Raw genomic sequence first — 17,803 nt, 5'->3', positions numbered from 1 at the left:
ATATAGGCCTAAGGGAGAAATCCCTTGGCCTGAAGCGACACTAGCTCACTGTGCGGGATGGAGCACCTCTCCCAGTCTCCAGGTTTAGGACTGGAAGGGCGAGAGGAGGAGCTGCGACGGCTGGCCATGTTGGAATGGACCTTTGCTGGAGGCACTCTGATGATTACTCGCGGAGAGGAGAAGGTGTGGTTTGGATCTGAATCCCCATCCCATTAAATAGGCGGCTCGTTTATGCGGCTAGGGGTGTGAATGTAAAAACACCCCAACTTTTCGCATTTGTTTGACATGTGGAAGACGACCATTATTGGGCGTGGAAGCCAAGGTGCGCTACATTACGAAAATCGGACATTATTTAGCAGGTACACGGAATTTGGAGAAGAACCCGCCTTGCAATGCCGAAGACAATCTACGCGCCGGACTCGTCATCATTGAAGCCTGGTTCGGGGGCTACTGAGGGAGTCCTGGATTAGGGGGTGTCTGGGTAGCCGGACTATACCTTCAGCCAGACTCCAGGACTATGAGGATACAAGATTGAAGACTTCGTCCCGTGTCCGGATGGGACTTTCCTTGGCGTGGAAGGCAAGCTTGGCGATGCGGATATTTAGATCTCCTACTATTGTAACCGACTTTGTGTAATCCTAACCCTCTCCGGTGTCTATATAAACCGGAGGGTTTTAGTCCGTAGGACAACTTCATCATACAACAATCATACCATAGGCTAGCTTCTAGCGTTTAGCCTCCTCGATCTCGTGGTAGATCTACTCTTGTACTACCCATATCATCAATATTAATCAAGCAGGACGTAGGGTTTTACCTCCATCAAGAGGGCCCGAACCTGGGTAAAACATCGTGTTCCTTCCCTCCTGTTACCATTCGGCCTAGACGCACAGTTTGGAACCCTCTACCCGAGATCCGCCAGTTTTGACACCGACAGGGAGGATTCAGCCTCCCCCTTCCTTCCCCCCTCTCTTTCCTTTCCCCTCTGATGAATAAGGAAGGGGGGGGGGCGAATTGGGGAGGAACCCCAAGTAGGATTCGGCCTACTTGGGGCGCCCCCTTGGCTGCTCCCTCTCCCTCCCACCTATATTATAGGGGGGAGGCGCCTAGAAGACACACCAACATCTGTTAGCCGTGTGCGGGGCCTCCCTCCATAGATTACACCCTTGGTCATATCTTCATAGTGCTTAGGAGAAGCCCTGCACTGATCACTTCATCATCACCATCACCATGCCGTCGTGCTGATGGAACTCTCCCTCGACACTTTGTTGGATCAAGAGTTCGAAGGACGTCATCGAGCTGAAAGTGTGCAGAACTCGGAGGTGCCATACGTTCGGTGCTTGATCGGTCGGAACGAGAAGAAGTTCGACTACATCAACCCCGTTGTCAAACGCTTCCACTTTCGGTCTACGAGGGTACATAGACACACTCCCCCCCTCTCGTTGCTATGCATCTCCTAGATAGATTTTGTGTGAGCGTAGGAATATTTTTGAAATTGCATGTGACGTTTCCCAACATCTATTACCATCGTACCAAGGCTACTAGCTTGGGACTCCTACTCGAGATCTGCTGGATCTAATTCCATCATTGGTGATCCATGCAGGTTCCTGCTACTTCTTGAGCTTGCGTTGATTTTTCCCTTGAAGAGGAAAGGGTGATGCAGCAAAGTAGAGGTAAGTATTTCACTCAGTTAAGAACCAAGGTATCAATCCAGTAGCAGGCACAAGCAAGTCTCCAATCTATGCACTTGCACAAACTAACAAACATTTGTACACAACGCGAAAAAGGGGTTGTCAATCCCTTCACGGTCACGAACAAGAGTGAGATCTAATAGAGATAGGTATAAAAGGTAAATAAAAGGGCAAACTAAAGTAAATATAAATAAATTGCAGCAAGGTATTTTTGGGTTTATAGATCTGAAAATATATGACGGAAAATAGACCTGGGGGCCATAAGTTTCACTAGAGGCTTCTCTCTTCAAAGAAAACATACGGTGGGTGAATAAATTACTGTCGAGCAATTGATAGAAAAGTGCAAAGTTATGACGATATCTAAGGTAATGATCATGGATATAGGCATCACGTGTGTGTCAAGTAGACTGAAACGATTCTGCATCTACTACTATCACTCCACACATCACCGCTATCCAGCATGCATCTAGAGTATTAAGTTCATAAGAACGGAGTAACGCCTTAAGTAAGATGACATGATGCAGAGGGATAAACTCAAGCAATATGATGAAAACCCCATCTTTTTACCCTTGATGGAAACAATACAATACGTGCCTCGCTACCCCTACTATGTCACCGGGTGAGGACACCGCAAGATTGAACCCAAAACTAAGCACCTCTCCCATTGCAAGAAAAACCAATCTAGTTGGCCAAACCAAACCAATAATTCGAAGAGAAATACAAAGATATTTAATTATTCATAAAAGAGTTCAGAGAAGACTCAAATAATATTCATAGATAATCTGATCATAAATCCATAATTCATCGGATCTCGACAAACACACCACAAAAGAATATTACATCGGATAGAACTCCAAGAACATCGAGGAGAACATTGTATTGAAGATCAAAGAGAGAGAAGAAGCTATCTATCTACTAGCTATGGACCCATAGGTATGTGGTAAACTACTCACGCTTCATTGGAAGGGCAACAAGGTTAATGTAGAGGCCCTCCGTGATCGAATCCCCCTCAGGCAGGGTGGCGGAAAAGGCCCCAAGATGGGATCTCACGGGAACAGAGGCTTGCGGCGGTAGAGAAGTACTTTGGTGGATGATGTTACAGGAATATTTCTGAATTTATAGTGCAAACATTAGGGTTGGAGGACTCCAGAGGGGCCCACAAGCCTTTAGGGCGCCCCTAGGGTGCACCTAGTAGGCTTGTGGCCTCCTCGGGAACCTTCTGGCCCCCTCTCCAAGTCCTGTTGGTGTCTTATGGTCCAAGAAAAATCATCGCAGAAGTTTATTCCGTTTGGACTCCAGTTGGTATTCCTTCCCTGTAAAACTCAAAAACAAGGAAAAAACAGAAACTGGCACTGGGCTCTAGTTTAATAGGTAAGTCCCAAAAATAATATAAAATAGCATATTATTGCATATAAAACATTCAAAACAGATAATATAATAGCATGGCAATAAAAAATTATAGATACGTTGGAGACGTACCAAGCATCCCCAAGCTTAATTCCTACTCGTCCTCGAGTAGGTAAATGATAAAAACAGAATTTTTGATGTGGAATGCTACCTAACATATTTATCCATGTAATCTTCTGTATTGTGGCATGAATATTCAGATCTATAAGATTCAAAACAAAAGTTTGATTTTGACATAAAAGCAATAATACTTCAAGCATACTAATAAAGTAATCATGTCCTCTCGAAATAACATGGCAAAATAAAGTTATCCCTACAAAATCATATAGTCTTGCTATGCTCCATCTTCATCACACAAAGTATTTTATCATGCACAACCCCGATGACAAGCCAAGCAATTGTTTCATACTTTTGGTGTTCTCAAACTTCTTCAATTTTCACGCAATACATGAGCGTGAGCCATGGATATAGCTGTTGGGAAATGTTGCATGGAAAACAAAAAAATTCTACGCACACGCAAGATCTATCAAGGAGATGTATAGCAACGAGAGGGGGAGAGTGTGTCTATGTACCCTCGTAGACCGTAAGTGGAAGCGTTTCACAACGCGGTTGATGTAGTCGAACTTTCTTCGCGCTCCAACCGATCTAGTACCGAATGTACGACACCTCCGCGTTCTGCACACATTCAGCTCGATGACGTCCTCCGCCTTCTTGATCCAGCAAGACGGCAAGGTAGTAGATGAGTTCTGGCAGCACGACGGTGTGGTGACGGTGATGGTGAAGTGATCTCTGTAGGGCTTCGCCTAAGCACTACGAAAATATGACGGGGGGTGTAAACGGTGGAGGGGGGCACCGCACACGGCTAGGCAATTGTCTGTTGTCTGCTAGGCGACCCCCTCCCACATATATATAGGTGGGAGGGAGGGAGGAGCAGCCAAAGGAGGCGCCCAAGTAGGAGGAACCCTACTTGGGATCCCTCCCTCCCAAGCCGCGCCCCCTTTCCTTATTTGGAGTGCGGGGAAAGGCAGGGGAGAGTGGCGCCCCCCCATTCCTTTCTCCCATGGGAGGAAAGGCAGGAGGGGCTGGCTGATACGTCTCTGTCGTATCTATAATTTTTGATTCTTTCATACCAACATTATAGAACCTTCACATAGTTTTGGCAACTTTTTATATGATTGATTGGACTAACCTATTGATCCAGTGCCCAGTGCCAGTTCCGGTTTGTTGCATGTTTTTTGTTTTGCAGAAAATCCATATCAAACGAAGTCCAAACGCGATAAAATTTTACGGAGAATTATGTTGGAATATATATGATTTTTTGGACTCGGAATCAACACAAACGGGGGCCCACAGTGGCCACAGGACACCAGGGCGCGCCCTAGAAGCCAGGCACGTGGTCGTGGGTTGTGCTCACCTTGTACATCGGTTGGGGCTCTACTTCGGGCGTGATGACCCACAAGTATAAGGGATCTATCGTAGTCCTTTCGATAAGTAAGAGTGTTGAACCCAACGAGGAGCAGAAGGAAATGACAAGCAGTTTTCAGTAAGGTATTCTCTGCAAGCACTGAAATTATCGGTAACAGATAGTTTTATGATAAGGTAATTCATAACGGGTAACAAGTAACAAAAGTAAACAAGGTGCAGCAAGGTGGCCCAATACTTTTTGTAGCAAAGGACAAGCCTGGACAAACTCTTATATAAAGGAAAGCACTCCCGAGGACACATGGGAATTATCGTCAAGCTAGTTTTCATCATGCTCATATGATTCACGTTCGTTACTTTGATAATTTGATATGTGGGTGGACCGGTGCTTGGGTACTGCCCTTCCTTGGACAAGCATCCCACTTATGATTAACCCCTCTTGCAAGCATTTGCAACTACGAAAGAAGAATTAAGGTAAACCTAACCATAGCATGAAACATGTGGATCCAAATCAGCCCCTTACAAAGCAACGCAAAAACTAGGGTTTAAGCTTCTTTCGCTCTAGCAACCCATCATCTACTTATTACTTCCCAATGCCTTCCCCTAGGCCCAAACAATGGTGAAGTGTCATGTAGTCGATGTTCACATAACACCACTAGAGGAAAGACAACATACATCTCATCAAAATATCGAACGAATACCAAATTCACATGACTACTTATAACAAGACTTCTCCCATGTCCTTAGGAACAAACGTAACTACTCACAAATCATATTCATGTTCATAATCAGAGGGGTATTAATGTGCATAAAGGATCTGAACATATAATCTTCCACCGAATAAACCAACTAGCATCAACTACAAGGAGTAATCAACACTACTAGCAACCCACATGTACCAATCTGAGGTTTGGAGACAAAGATCGGATATAAGAGATGAACTAGGGTTTGAGAGGAGATGGTGCTAGTGAAGATGTTGATGGAGATTGACCCCCTCCCGATGAGAGGATTGATGGTGATGACGATGGTGATGATTTCCCCCTCCCAGAGGGATGTTTCCCCGGCAGAACAGCTCCGCCAGAGCCCTAGATTGGTTCCGCCAAGGTTCCGCCTCGAGATGGCGGCGCTTCGTCCCGAAAGCTTCCTTCTTATTTTTTCCAGGGCAAAAGACACCTTATATCAGAAGATGGGCATCGGGGGGCTTCCAGGTGGCCCACGAGGCAGGGGCGCGCCCTCCACCCTCGTGGACAGTGGGTGGCCCCCCTCTGGTGCTTTCTTCGCCCAATATTTTTAATATATTCCAAAACTGACTGTCATGGAGTTTTAGGACTTTTGGAGTTGTGCAGAATAGGTCTCTAATATTTGCTCCTTTTCCAGCCCAGAATTCCACCTATCGGCATTCTCCCTCTTCATGTAAACCTTGTAAAATAAGAGAGAAAAGGCACAAGTATTGTAACATAATGTGTAATAACAGCCCATAATGCAATAAATATCAATATAAAAGCATGATGCAAAATGGACGTATCAGGGCGCGAGGAAGCTTATATCCGGAAAAAATCATGTTAAAATCTCAGCGCAATCGGAGTTAATCACGGATCTCCGGGAATATAAGAAACGGTTTTCGGCCAGATCTGGGGAACATGAAACAGAAGAGAACAGAGAGGGAGATCCAATCTCGGAGGGGCTCTCGCCCCTCCGCCGCCATGGAGGCCATGGACCAGAGGGGGAACCCTCCTCCCATCTAGGGGGGAGGCCAAGGAAGAAGAAGGAGGAGGGGGCTCTCTCCCCTCTCTCCCGGTGGCGCCAGAGTGCCGCCGGGGCAAGGATCGTGACGGTGATATACATCAACAATCTTGCTACCGTCAACACCAACTCTCTCCCTCTCTATGCAGCAGTGTAACACCCCTTCTCTCCGCTGTAATCTCTACTTAAACATGGTGCTCAACTCCATATATTATTTCCCAATGATATATGGTTATCCTATGATGTTTGAGTAGATCTGTTTTGTCCTATGGGTTAATCGTGATCTTGGTTGGTATGATTGTATATTTTATTTATGGTGTTGTCCTACGGTGCCCTCTGTCTCGCGCGAACGTGAGGGGCCCCTGTTGTAGTTGCAATATGTTCATGATTTGCTTATGGTGGGTTGCGAGAGTGATAGAAGCTTAAACCCGAGTAAGTGGGTTGTTGCGTATGGGATAAAGAGGACTTGATACTTAATGCTATGGTTGGGTTTCACGACCTTAATGATCTCTATTAGTTGCGGATGCTTGCTAGGGGTCCAATCATAAGTGCATATGATCCAAGTAGAGAAAGTATGTTAGCTCATGCCTCTCCCTCATATAAAATTACAAGAATGATTACCGGTACTTGTTATCTATTACCTAGGAACAAATGACTTTCTTGTTGAAAAAAGCTATCTACTTTTATTACCTTGCAATTTATTCGTAGTTTTATTCTCGCAAATTACTCGTAGTTTTGTTCTTGCAAAATAGTTTCATACTTGTTTTAGGTAAAGCAATCGTTAAGTGTGCGTAGAGTTGTATCGGTGGTCGATAGAACTTGAGGGAATAATATTTGTTCTTCCTTTAGCTCCTCGTTGGGTTCGACACTCTTATTTATCGAAAAAGGTTACAAACGACCCCCTATACTTGTGGGTTATCAAGACCTTTTTATGGTGTCGTTGCCGGGGAGCAATAGCGTGGGGTGAATATTCTCGTGTGTGATTGTTTGCTTTATCACTAAGTAATTTTTATTTTTTGTCCTAAGTTGTTCTCTATATTTAGTTATGGATATGGAACATGAAACACCAAAAAAATTAGTGGGACTTGCTACTCATGGAGATGGGGAACCTCCTAAAACCCTCGATGCTCGTTATGTGAAAAATATTATGCACTACTTTGATAATCCTGAGAAAACCCTGTTCAACTTGGATCAACGTGAATACTTTGGGGATTATCGCTTGACACAAAAAGGGAAACTATTATGGGATCAAATTGATATGTTGCATTGGTATGCTTGGAATTTATGCTAGAGATATGATTATACTTGTTGCTCTAGGATGAACGCTCCACATCTTCCCCTTTCATGCAAATTTAATGATAACGAAACCTTGTCTTCTTATGCTAATGGTATATATGATTACTATGATGTGGAACGAATAGAAGAATTTGTTGCTTTTAAGGGTGCTTATGAAATTGAATCTTTGTTTTTAAAGTATGAAGCTTTTGATGATGATGTTTATAGAGCTGAAAATTTTGCCATCCTTAAATATTGCTATGATAATTATAAATATAATTCTGATATTGATGAATTTATTGAGAAAATCTCCGCTGTCCGAGAAGAGGCTAATATTTTGCAGGAGTCTATGGAAGAAGGAATTGATGAAACTGTGAGTTCATTGGATGAAAAAGATGATGAGGAGAGCGAAGAACAAAAGGAGGAAGAGCGGATTAGCTACCCGTGACCATCTTCTAATGAGAGTAATTCTTCAACTCATACATTGTTTAATTTCCCTTCATGCTTACTGAAGGATGAATGCTATGATAATTGCTATGATCCCGTTGATTCTTTTGAAATGTCCCTTTTTGATGAACTTGATGATTGCTATGTTTGTGGCCATGATTCCAATTTGAATTGTGCTTATGGAGATGAACTTGCTATAGTTCCTTATGTTGAGAATGAAATTGTTGCTATTGCATCCACACATGGTAATCCTATTATCTTTTTGAATTCTCCCAAGTACACTATATCAGAGAAGTTTGCACTTATTAAGGATTAAATTGATGGGTTGCCTTTTACTATTGCACATAATAATTTTGATGAATGTAATATGCATGTGCTTGCTGCTCCTACTTGCAATTATTATGAGAGAGGAACTACATCTCTGCCTCTCTATGTTTCCAACACGATAGAATTGCAATAAACTTCTTATGCTATGTATTGGCCTTCACTTGATGTGCATGAATTGTTCTTGTATGACATGCCGATGCATAGAAAGGGAGTTAGACTTCATCATTGCATGATTTATGTTGCTTTGTGCTAATTACTAAATTCCAAATCATTGTTAATTAAAATTGGCTTTGATATACCTTGGGATCTGGGTGGATTCATTACTTGAGCACTTTATGCCTAGCTTAATGGCTTTAAAGAAAGCGCTGCCAGGGAGACAACCCGGAAGTTTTAGAGAGTCATTTCTTTCTGTTGAGTGCTTTTATAAAGTTTAAAAACAAAAAAATATAGAGGGGAACTTAAAAACTTTTTTACAAAAGAGAAGTGATTGGAAGTTATGCATTGGGGAAGTGAGGGTCGACCTTGAACACTTGTGTTCATGCTCATGGAAACAATGTAGAATTTTTCATGAGGATTCTCACAAAAATAATTACCCCCTTGTACAATTCCATTGTATTATAAAAATAATGTGCCAATATTTTCCTTTAGGATGAGTAGATTGCTTGTTGGTATGTGCGGTGCAAAAACAGAAACTTTGGCTGTAGTGCGTGATTTTACATTTTTTACTAGAACGTCGAAAGTTTATGAAACTTTTTGCACAGTCTTTATATACAAGTTTTTTATTTTTTCCTAATTGTTCAGAATTTTGGGAGTACCATAAGTATGGTGAATGTTCAGATTACTATAGACTATCCTGTTTAAGACAGATTCTATTTTTGATGCATTGTTTTGCATGTTTTGATGAAACTATCGATTCTATCAGTGGTATAAGCCATGAAAAAGTTATATTACAGTTAAACAAAATATGAATTGGTTTGCAACAATACTTAGAGTAGTGATTTGCTTTATTATACTAACGGATCTTACCGAGCTTTCTGTTGAGTTTTGTGTGGATGAAATGATCACAGATCGAGGAGGTCTCGATATGTGGAGAAGGAGGAGAGGCAAGATCTCAAGCTTGGGGATGCCCAAGGAACCCCAAGTAAATATTCAAGGAGACTCAAGCGTCTAAGCTTGGGGATGCCCCGGAAGGCATCCCATCTTTCTTCAACAAGTATCAGTATGTTTTCGTCTTCGTTTCGTTCATGTGATATGTGTGAATCTTGGAGCGTCTTTTGTGCTTAGTTTTTACTTTTCTTTTATGCACCATGCTGGTATGAGATAGTCCATGGTTGATTTATAGAATGCTCATTGCACTTCACTTATATCTTTTGAGTGTGGCTTTATAGAATGTTTCATGTGCTTCACTTATATCATTTGAAGTTTGGATTGACTGTTTCTCTTCACATAGAAGACCGTTGTTTGTAGAATGCTCTTTTGCTTCACTTATATTTGTTAGAGCATGATCTTTTTTAAGAAAGAACTAAACTCTCATGCTTCACTTATATCTATTTAGAGAGTCAACATGAATTGGTCAATTGCATGGTTAGTCATAAAATCCTACATAAAACTTGTGGATCACTGAATATGATATGTTTGATTCCTTGCAATTGTTTTGCGATATAGAGATGGAATATGTCGGAGGTACTAGTAAACGGTTGTGGTTAGTAAGAATATTGCTGTTAAGGTTTGTGATTCCCGAAGCATGCACATATAGTCTCTCGTTATGCTATGAAGTTGGAGCATGATTTATTATTGATTGTCTTCCTTATGAGTGGCGGTCGGGGACGAGAGATGGTCTTTTCCTACCAATCTATCCCCCTAGGGGCATGCGTGGTAGTGCTTTGCTTTGAGGGCTAATGAACTTTTGCAATAAGTATATGAGTTCTTTATGACTAATGTGAGTCCATGGATTATACGCACTCCTACCTTTCCGCAATTTGCTAGCCTCTACGGTACCGTGCATTGCCATTTCTCACCTCGAGATGTGGTGCAAACTTCGTAGGTGCATCCAAACCCCGTGATATGATACGCTCTATCACACATAAGCCTTATTATATCTTCCTCAAAACAGCCTCCATACCTACCTATTATGGCCCTTCCATAGCCAATCCAAGATATATTGCCATGCAACTTCCACCGCTTCCATTTTGATGACTTGAGCACTCATTGTCATATTGCTTTGCATGATTGTAAGATAGCTAGCATGATATTTACATGGCTTGTCCATTTTTATATCGTTGTTATGCTAGATCATTGCACATCCTGGTACACTGCCGGAGGCATTCATATAGAGTCATACTTTGTTCTAGGTATCGAGTTGTAATTTTTTATTTCTTTTGAGTTATAAGTAAATAGAAGTGATGATCATCATTATTCATTTTTAGAGCATTGCCCCAGTGAGGAAAGGATGATGGAGACTACGATTCCCCCATAATTTGGGATGAGACTCCGGACAATGAGAGAGGAAAAAAGAAGAAAAAGAAAAAAAAGAAAAAAAGAAAAAAAGGAAGAAAAAATAAAAAAACAAAAAAACAAAGAGAGAAGGGGCATGCTAGTTCCACACTTGTGCTTCAAAGTAGCACCATGTTTTTCATATGGAGAGTCTCCTATGTTGTCACTTTCATATACTAGTGGGATTTTTTCATTATAGGATTGGACGCACACCCACTTAGTTTTCATATTAAGCTTTCATACACTTATAGCTCTTAGTGCATTCGTTGCATGGCAATCCCTACTCCTCGCATTGATATCGATTGATGGGCATCTCCATAGCCTGTTAGTTAGCCGCGTCGATGTGAGACTTTCTTACTTTTTTGTCTTCTCTATATTTACCCCTATCATCATACTCTATTCCACCCGTACTGCTATATCCATGGCTTGCGCTCATGTATTGCGTGAGAGTTGAAAAAGCTGAAGCGCGTTAAAAAGTATGAACCAATTGCTCGGCTTGTCATCGAGGTTGTGCATGATAAATACTTTGTGTTAAGAAGGCAGAGCATGACAAGACTATATGATTTTGTAGGTATAGCTTTCTTTAGCATCGATATTTTGAAAAACACGATTGTTTGTTGGGATGCCTAAGTATTGATGTCTTTATATCAAATTATGGACTATTGCTTTGAATCACTTATGTCTTAATATTCATGCCATGATTAGATATATGATCAAGTTTATGCTAGGTAGCATTCCACATCAAAAATTATCTTTTTTATCATTTACCTACGCGAGGACGAGCAGGAATTAAGCTTGGGGATGCTGATGTGTCTCCATCGTATCTATACTTTTTGATTGTTTGATGCCAATATTATACAACTTTCACATATTTTTGGCAACTTTTTATATGATTTATTGGACTAACCTATTGATCCAGTGCCTAGTGCCAGTTCCTATTTGTTGCATGTTTTTTGTTTCGCAGAAAATCCATATCAAACGAAGTCCAAACGTGATAAAATTTTACGGAGAATTATTTTGGAATATATGTGATTTTTGGGACTCGGAATCATCACAAACGAGGGCCCATAGTGCCCACAAGACACCAGGGCACGCCCCAGGAGCCAGGCGCGTGGTGGTGGCTTGTGCTCACCTCGTACGTCGGTTGGGGCTCTACTTAGGGTGCAAGGAAGCTTATATCCGGAAAAAAATCGTGTTAAAATCTCAGTGCAATCGGAGTTACGGATCTGCGGGAATATAAGAAACGGTTTTCGGCCAGATCTGGGGAACACGAAACAGAAGAGAACAGAGAGGGAGATCCAATCTTGGAGGGGCTCTCGCCCCTTCGCCACCATGGAGGCCATGGACCAGAGGGGGAACCCTCCTCCCATCTAGAGGGAGGCCAAGGAAGAAGAAGATGAAGGAGGAGGGCTCTCTCCCCCTCTCTCCCGGTGGCGCCGGAGTGCCGCCTGGGCAAGGATCGTGACGACGATCTACATCAACAATCTTGCTACCGTCAACACCAACTCTCTCCCCCTCTATGCAGCGGTGTAACACCCCTTCTCTCCGCTGTAATCTCTATTTAAACATGGTGCCCAACTCCATATATTATTTCCCAATGATCTATGGTTATCCTATGATGTTTGAGTAGATCCGTTTTTTCCTATGGGTTAATCATGATCTTGGTTGGTATGATTGTATATTTTATTTATGGTGATGTCTTACGATGCCCTCCGTCTCGTGCAAACATGAGGGGCCCCCACTGTAGGGTGTTGCAATATGTTCATGATTCGCTTATGGTGGGTTGCGAGAGTGACAAAAGCTTAAACCCGAGTAAGTGGGTTGTTGCTTATGGGATAAAGAGGACTTGATACTTAATGCTATGGTCGGGTTTCACGACCTTAATGTTCTTTAGTAGTTGCGGATGCTTGCTAGGGGTCCAATCATAACTGCATATGATCCAAGTAGAGAAAGTATGTTAGCTCATGCCTCTCCCTCATATAAAATTACAAGAATGATTACCGATACTTGTTATCGATTACCTAGGGACAAATGACTTTCTTGTTGACAAAAGCTATCTACTTTTATTACCTTGCAATTTATTCATAGTTTTATTCTCACAAAGTACTCGTAGTTTTGTTCTTGCAAAATAGTTTCATACTTGTTTTAGGTAAAGAAAACGTTAAGTGTGAGTAGAGTTGTATCGGTGGTCGAATGAACTTGAGGGAATATTTGTTATGCCTTTAGCTCCTCGTTGGGTTCGACACTCTTATTTATCGAAAAAGGCTACAAACTATCCCCTATACTTGTGGGTTATCACTAGCCCTCCCCCTTTTCCTTCCCTAGGGCTTGCCAAACAAGGGAGGGGGCGCACCAGCCCCCTTGTGGGCTGGTCTGTCCCCTCCTTTGGCCCATAAGGCCCATAACTTGCCGGGGGGGGGGGGGGGGGTGAGGGGTGCCCGGAACCCCTTTCGGTGACCCGATTCCTTCCTGGTACGTCCCGAAACAGTTTCGGTGTCCAAATACCACCATCCTATATATCAATCATTACTTCTCGACCATTTCGAGACTCCTCGTCATGTCCGTGATCTCATCCGGGACTCCGAACAACATTTGGTGACCAAAACATAACTCATATAACACTATATCATCAACGAACGTTAAGCATGCGGACCCTACGGGTTCGAGAACTATGTAGACATGACCGAGACACCTCTCCGGTCAATAATCAATAGCCTGGATGCCCATATTGGCTCCTACATATTCTACGAAAATCTTTATCGGTGGAACTGTTATGACAACATACGTAATTCCCTTTGTCCATCGGTATGTTACTTGCCCGAGATTCGATCATCGGTATCTCAATACCTAGTTCAATCTCGTTACCGGCAAGTCTCTTTACTCATTCTGTAATACATCATCTTGTGACTAACTCCTTAGTCATTTGCTTGCAAGCTTATGATGTGTATTACCAAGAGGGCCCAGAGATACCTCTCTGATACGTCTCCAACGTATCTATAATTTTTGATTGTTCCATGCTATTATATTATCTATCTTGGATGTTTATGGGCTTTATTTTACACTTTTATATTATTTTTGGGACTAACCTATTGACCCAGAGCCCAGTGCCAGTTCCTGTTTTTCCCCTTGTTTTAGTGTTTCGAAGAAAAGGAATATCAAACGGAGTCGAAACAGAATGAAACCTTCTGGAGAAGTTATTTTTGGAAGGAAAGCTACCCGATAGACTTGGAGTGCATGTCAGGAAAGAAATGAGGGAGCCACGAGGTAGGGGGGCACGCCCACCCCCCTAGGGCACGGCCTCAACCCTCATGGGCCCCTTGTGGCTCCCCTGACGTACTTCTTCCGCCTATATATCTCCATATACCCTAAAAACTTTGGGGAACAGAATAGATCGGGAGTTCCGCCGCCGCAAGCCTCTGTAGCCACCAAAAACCAATCGGGACCCTGTTCCGGCACCCTGCCGGAGGGGGGAACCCTCACCGGTGGCCATCTTCATCATCCCGCTGCTCTCCATGACGAGGAGGGAGTAGTTCACCCTCGGGGCTGAGGGTATGTACCAGTAGCTATGTGTTTGATCTCTCTCTCGTGTTCTTGATTTGGCACGATCTTGATGTATCGCGAGCTTTGCTATTATAGTTGGATCTTATGTTGTTTCTCCCCCTCTACTCTCTTGTAATGGATTGAGTTTTCCCTTTGAAGTAATCTTATCGGATTGAGTCTTTAATGATTTGAGAACACTTGATGTATGTCTTGTCGTGCGTATCTGTGGTGACAATGGGATATCACGTGACTCACTTGATGTATGTTTTGGTGATCAACTTGCAGGTTCCGCCCATGAACTTATGCATAGGGGTTGGCACACGTTTTCGTCTTGATTCTACGGTAGAAACTTTGGGGAACTCTTTGAGGTTCTATGTGTTGGTTGAATAGATGAATCTGAGATTGTGTGATGCATATCGTATAATCATACCCACGGATACTTGAGGTGACATTGGAGTATCTAGGTGACATTAGGGTTTTGGTTGATTTGTGTCTTAAGGTGTTATTCTAGTATGAACTCTAGGGCTGTTTGTGACACTTATAGGAATAGCCCAACGGATTGATTGGAAAGAATAACTTTGAGGTGGTTTCGTACCCTACCATAATCTCTTTGTTTGTTCTCCACTATTAGTGACTTTGGAGTGACTCTTTGTTGCATGTTGAGGGATAGTTATATGATCCAATTATGTTGTTATTGTTGAGAGAACTTGCACTAGTGGAACTATGAACCCTAGGCCTTGTTTCCTAGCATTGCAATACCGTTTACGCTCACTTTTATCGCTTGTTCCCTTGCTGTTTTAATATTTCCAGATTACAAAAACCTATATCTAACGTCCATATTGCACTTGTATCACCATCTCTTTGCCAAAATAGTGCACCTATACAATTTACCATTGTATTGGGTGTGTTGGGGACACAAGAGACTCTTTGTTATTATGTTGCAGGGTTGCTTGAGAGAGACCATCTTCAACCTACACCTCCCATGGATTGATAAACCTTAGGTCATCCACTTGAGGGAAATTTGCTACTGTCCTACAAACCTCTGCACTTGGAGGCCCAACAACGTCTACAAGAAGAAGGTTGTGTAGTAGACATCAAGCTCTTTTCTGGCGCCGTTGCCGGGGAGGTGAGTTCTTGAAGGTATATCTTTAGATCTTGCAATCGAATCTTTTTGTTTCGTGTTTTATCACTAGTTTAGTTTATAAAAGAAAACTACAAAAAAAATGGAATTGAGTTTGTCTCATACGCTTCGTCTTTTAATATCTTTCGTGAGTATGATGGAAAGGAAAATTGTGCCAAAGTGTTAGAAGAAGAATGTATTAAAATGTTTGGCACTAAATCTTTGAATGATGAGCATGATTGCAATGTTGTTAGTATGAACTCCTTGAATATCCATAGTACTAATGATGATTGCATTAGTTATGATGAAAATGTCTCCTATAAACATGTCAATTTTTGTGGAGTGAATTGGGTTTGCACGTACACACCAAATAGGGAAGATAGATATTGCAAGAGGCATAAGTGTTTAGAAACTAAATGGTTGCAAGAAAGGCTAGATGCGTGTGCTGAAAATTTAAACTTTCTTAGCCATACTTGTGAACTTTGCAATGAACATGATCATTTCAGTACCCAATGCAAATTGTTTCATGATCGTATCGTGTCCAAAAATTGTGATGACTTGATTTCCCTTGCACATCATAATGAACTTAGTTTGCTCTTGGGTTATGAAGAAATGAAACGTATAACTAAGGATATTCCAAAATTTGCCCTTGATAGAGTTCTTCATTTTGATCTAGAGGAAATTTATATGTATTGTGCGGTGAATTGCATTGAAAATCCTTATATTGCCAATTACATAAAGAAAAGAAAGCAAATAGAAGATGAAGAGAACACTAATGAAAGGGAGGAGACTTCCCAATATTCTCCTATTATTTCTTACGATGAATCAGGTAACAAGGAGGAGCCTTCTATTCAACCAATCTCATTAATAAGGAGCTCCAAAAAGAGGATTGAACCCACAAATGATGTGGTGAAGAAGAAGAAAAGAAAAAGGAAGAGAGGTAAAAAGGTATCTCTCTCAAATAATGTTGCTCCTATTATTGTTGTGCCTCATGAAAATGAATCAAAAATAATTGTGGAAGATGATGCATTTGATGATGATCTCGTTATGCCTATTGCTTGTTGTGATGATTATGATTGGGAAGATAATGATACTTCTTATGATCTTGAAAATCTATATGAATGCCTCCGGCGGTGTACCGGGATGTGCAATGATCAAGAGTGACATGTATAAAAAATATGAACGGTGGCCTTGCCACCGATACTATGCCAACTACATGATCATGCAAAGCAATATGACAATGATGATATGTGTCATAATAAAACAGAACGGTGGAAGTTGCATGACAATATATCTCATAATGGCTATGGAAATGCCATAATAGGTAGGTATGGTGACTATTTTGAGGAAAGGAAGGTATATGGTTGGTTTAATGCATCGGCGAAAGTTGCACGGTACTGGAGAGGCTAGCAATGGTGGAAGGGTGAGCATGCGTATAATCCATGGACTCAACATTAGTCATAAAGAACTCACATACTTATTGCAAAAATTTATTAGCTATCGAAACAAAGTACTACACGCATGCTCCTAGTGGGATAGATTAGTAGGAAAAGACCATCGCTCGTCCCTGACCGTCACTCATAAGGAAGACAATCAAAGAATAAATCATGCTCCGACTTCATCACATAACGGTTCACCATACATATGCGTGCTACAGGAATCATAAACTTTAACACAAGTATTTCTACCAATCTACAATTACTCACTAGCATGACTCTAATATCACCATCTTTATATCTCAAAACAATATGCAAGGAATCAAACTTCTCATAGTATTCAATGCTCTTTATATGAAAGTTTTTATTATATCCCTCTTGGATGCCCATCATATTAGGACATATTAGGACTAAATTCATAACCTAAACAAACTACCATGTTGTTTAAAGACTCTCAAAATAATATAAGTGAAGCATGAGAGTTCATCAATTTCTATAAAATAAAGCCACCACCGTGCTCTAAAAAGATATAAGTGAAGCACTAGGGCAAACTGCCTAGCTCAAAAGATATAAGTGAAGCACATAGAGTATTCTAATAAATTCATGATTCATGCATGTCCCTCTCAAAAGGTGTGTACATCAAGGATGATGGTGTCAAACTAAAAAGCAAATACTCATATCATACAAGACGCTCCAAGCAAAACACATATGATGTGGTGAATAAGAATATAGCCTCAAGTAAATTTACCGACGGATAGAAGACGAAAGAGGGGATGCCATCCGGGGCATCCCCAAGCTTAGATGTTTGGTTGTCCTTAAATATTACCTTGGGGTGCCTTGGGCATCCCCAAGCTTAGGCTCTTGCCACTCCTTATTCCATAGCCCATCAAATCTTACCCAAAACT

The 17,803-nt window shown here is 41.7% G+C and overlaps 1 pseudogene; it reads left to right on the top strand.

Moving 5' to 3' along the window:
* LOC147971947 (uncharacterized) overlaps positions 1 to 17,803 on the top strand; it is a 40,378-nt pseudogene that overhangs the window by 10,983 nt on the left and 11,592 nt on the right.

Source organism: Triticum urartu, chromosome 5A, assembly GCF_056163025.1.
Source record: "Triticum urartu cultivar PI428250 chromosome 5A, HENAU_Tu73, whole genome shotgun sequence".
Taxonomy (NCBI): domain Eukaryota; kingdom Viridiplantae; phylum Streptophyta; class Magnoliopsida; order Poales; family Poaceae; genus Triticum; species Triticum urartu.
Note: the sequence above shows the minus strand (reverse complement) of the source record. Positions and strands in the feature narration are given on the sequence as shown.